Consider the following 4512-nt stretch of genomic DNA (forward strand, 5'->3'; position numbering starts at 1 on the left):
TGATAAGTTAAGTTCCCCATACTGACCAATATCTTGTGCACTTTGTTGTCTTTCAGAATAGAGGGCTTTTTTCACATGAAAAAATCTCACTGGCTTTTGTTCAGGTCAGTGCTTTCTAGGAATACTGCTCAGCCACTTGACCATCTTTTCTGCTAAGTGTATGGTAACATGTAAGTGCGTGCCTCCAATGTAAGTGAATAAATTGTGCTAGGTAAACCCCGCTAAATGAATTTCTATCAGCTTTTGCCTGTTACTTTTCCTTCTGTGTGTGGTGTTTTGTGATGAGGAACGTGGGTTATTAAGCTTTTACTGGACCTCTTCACCTACCTGTTCTGCGTGCTGTCATAAAACTGACAAGTGTTCTATGGGCACACAGGGTCATTCCTTTGCAACGAAGAATCCTCACTGCTCCTGGCAGCCGCTGAGCAGCCAGGGGACGCAGCGTGTTGGGGCAGTGAATGGATTGCACTATTTTCTGCATCACCTCAAGCCTACCTGTGGATTCTCAACTGGGAAGTAAAGGGATGATGATTTTTGACCACCAAGGAACATGCCGCTTCTTGGGTGCTCCCTCCCTGATGTTTGCACCAGTGCTGGTTTTACCACTCTTCCTCTGTTCTGATGATGTTTTAATCTGTGAAATACCGCTGGCACAACAAAGAGTTGCGCTTTCTTGAGCAGGCTGACAATGTGGCCTGCTGAGACCTTTGGCCGGGTTGATGCTGTTTCTTTGTAAAACTGTGCATTAGCTTTTGTCTTGAGAGAACAAGGTTCCTTCACAAGAATACATAGTTTTTCCTAGCGGCTATCTGATGGCTCCCCCTAGAGAGAGAAACATAAATACTGACCTGCTTCAGAAACTGAACTTTTTGGATTGGGTCACTTCCAGTCCCAAAAGTGTTACCAGTTTTGTTACCCTTGCTCCCCATCGGACTTCTTGCCCTTTCAGTGCCTTCCTTCTTGCGTTGTCCAGATCCGTGCTGTTAGCGTGACTGCAGGAATACAGGGTTTTCAACTGGTCTTATTTGCATTTCAAAAGTATCTCCTGTCATCAGCCCATGTGTCTGACCAAATGCAGCGACACGTGAGCCTGACGTGAAACAGGGAAATACGCTGACCTGAGCCGGGAGGCATCTGAGGCTTCCCACCGCTGCTCAGTGACAACAGCTCGTTTACAAAGACAAGTGGGTGGCTGTTCACCAGCACCAATTTTAGATACGTAGGACCTGGTGTCATGAGAAGGGGCACTTTATTTTTGCAAGGAGTGTGAGATACAATTAGTGATTGACTTGAAAATTGCAGTGTCTGGTCCAGGGCTGTGTCTCACCAGATATATGGCTTATGTTGAGTTTTTCAGCACTGACTTAAGTTTCTTTACATTGAAGTCTATAGCACAGCTCCCCTCTTTGGGCTCAGATAGGACATGTTCAGCACCCCACCAGAGTTTTGTTTGTGTCCTGTTCCTGGTGAGTAGAACAGTGCAAGTGTGGAGACTTAAGACAGCACGAAACTGGCGGGTGTTGTAAATGCCAACAGTTCGTATTTGCAGTTTCCTCCGAAATAGTGAGGTACATATGGGAATGCCCTGCTATTCAAAGGCAGAAAACACACAACTGTTTTTACCTTTAATCAGCCACAGCTGTTTTATTTTGGTTTTTATTTATTTTTACAAAGAATAAACATGGCCCAGAAATTAAATTTAGGAAAAGAGGCAATTCAGTTTACAAAATCTGCTGATATTCATTACATCGAGTTCCTAAAATCTTCACCCAAGACCGAAATGTTTCAGTGGCCTCCGCAGCACGGCGCTCAGCCCGGCTGCACTGTTGATGGGCCGTGCCTTCCCATTAGGACTTGGGGAAACGAGTCTGCACATGGTCTGTGGCAACACATTCCTCTGTGCAAAATCCCCATGAGCAAAAACCTTCCGACCAAGTGACTTCACAATATGAAGAAAAATGTGAAAGTCTTCAGAATGTGTTAAAAAAACCCAAACAACCACCACCTGAGGTCAGAGCCGTGTGAGCCTGACACAAAAGTGTTGGGCTGAGTGTGGAAAGGGAAGAGCAGTAAGAATAGCTGCTGTTCTTCTCCTTCAGCTCCTATAACGCAGGTGTGTGCTGACACCTCAGGGTGTGCTGCTCAGCAAGAATTTGCACCATCTGCTTCTGGTGAGCTGTCCCTGGACACCATTTTTCTCTTGCGCCTAAAATTTTATAGGTGGCAATTAATGTATTTGCTTACATTCAGGTACAAGACCTTCTGAACTGCACCAACGCAAAGCATCTTGCTGGTTCTACAGCAACGCGCTCATGTGGAAAAGAGCTGAGCTGAAGCATCATCAGGACCATAGTGGGAGACTCTAGATTTTGTTACTAATTGCTGGCCTGTGTTTTAATTCTTTATAAATCACAGGTGCTCTTAATCCATAGTATCTGGCTCTTATACGCTGTGACCAAACTTTGATTAGAACGGTTTTCATACTTTCAGCTTATTTTTAAGCTGTGACTAAAAAGTAATATATAGGCTACTCAAATACATCAGTACAGAATGTAGACTAAAATATATGTTATATACTGTGCACTTTTATTTTTATGAACTATTTATATACCTGTCATTAATTTTTTCTTCTATACTGCAGAGCTGAGAAGCAACTTGACTTTTAAAAAACAGAGTATGCAAATGTGTTTCTCAGCTTTGTAGCTATTGGATTGAGAAATGTAGTTACTACAAATGCTTTCAGCCATGCCTTTATTTTTAGTAACTGTATGAAGAGTGAAATGTTAATACTGGAATTCTAGGATATGAACATGTCTACAAGCCCTGCAGTTGTTTTCTTTCACTGCAGTGTGAGAAGGAGTTAAGCTTCTAAAATGCAGCACTAGTTCAAATGCTGATCCAGCCTCTCCAGGAAGAGCTGTGACAGCATGACGTGTCTCAGCGCTGCTTAGCACGGGAAAACGTATTTCAGTGCCTCTCTACCAGTGAATCCTTTCTTTCCAAGGACACTGACAATGGGCTGAAAGAAGAACTTTTTTTTATGAATTGACACTTAATAGGGTGTCTTTGAATAATGAGTAAGTGTCATCAGCCAGTAGGATATCTTTGGGGAAACTAAATTATGAAGAGGGGACATAACGAGTTCTCTGCTGCCCACCAGCCTGGCCTTCAGCTACTGGTCACTGCAGGGAGATGGAGAACACCTGTGTTACAGTTGTGTCTGGGCCTTTTGTCCCACCACATGGGTCTGCAGCTGTAAAACAGGTCTTACTAGCTGTAAAACGCCAGTGCAACATGGTTGGGTTCTGTATGCAACAGTCCAGGAGAACATATATTACCACTGTTTTTATTAATAACCTTGGCTTTGCAGTAAATCTGAAATGTGTAGGACAAAAATGAATCCCACCTGAATGTTTTAGCCTGAGCTGGTTGTCTTCACCATCCGTAGAGAGATGTAGGAATTTAGGGGTTGTTTCTTAAACTAGATCCAGCAAAACACCGTGAAAAAGTCTGCTTTCTCTCTACTGATTTACACTGAGAATCCCAGTGAGTAATTCAAATGTTCACAGGTCAGGTAAGATTAATCCCATCCTCTGTGTCTGGAAATAAACAGTTCCAGGCAAAATACAACCCCTTCATCAGGAGGTGGACTTCTCTAAAACCTGCGCCTCCCAGTGTTCCCTCCCCCTCTTAATCCATTTGTAATGACAAAGCAATTCCCTTCGATCTTTCCCAGAAACGGCAAGCACGTATGGCTTAACATGTTCTTTCTTTTCATGCCTGGAGTCATGCAGCCATTTCCCTGGTGGGTGTCTGGGTGTGGTATGTGTTGGAACCTCCCATTTCATGGTATCTTGACATAAACAGGATGATCTTCAGCCCTGGCTCCATAATGTGGAAGGCATTTGGCAGCATTCCCACATTCTTGCTGTTTAAACATGAGGAAGCAGATCGCTTCTGCATACCAGCATTGATTTATAGAAACTGAAGGCTGCAAGGAATCCTATTTAAACTAAGCAGGCAATGCAAGACAGAGTTTCTGCATTCCCAGCCATAGCTTTGAGCCCAGTCAGCCTTGTACCATGAAGGAAGTCACTACCCTGTCAAATACAGTGGTTGAACATTGTTTAAAACATTTACTCCTCCTTCCCTGAAGTCTTCCACGAGGGCTACTGAAAGCACACTCCTCTGCATTTCTCTGCGCTGTTTTAAAAGATTTTGGGTAACTTCACAAAGTCTTGGGCTTTATTTTATGCCTCCCGATTTTTCTTCTAATTCAAAGGACACAACCTTACTGTGTCTTGAGACAGCAGGTGCATATTCACCATGGGAGAAACTTGGCAGCAGCAGCAAAAAGAGAAATTGCAGGCACCACTCTGCCCCATGATGAGAACACCTGAACACAATCTATTTTTAACAGGCCTACAGCATCCTACTTCCCCTCAACAGCAGGCGCACTACAGCGCTGTTCCTGTGTAATTAAAAGCGTTGTGGTTGCACTGAGTAGTGACA

Source organism: Nesoenas mayeri (assembly GCF_963082525.1).
Source record: "Nesoenas mayeri genome assembly, chromosome: 1".
Lineage (NCBI taxonomy): Eukaryota > Metazoa > Chordata > Aves > Columbiformes > Columbidae > Nesoenas > Nesoenas mayeri.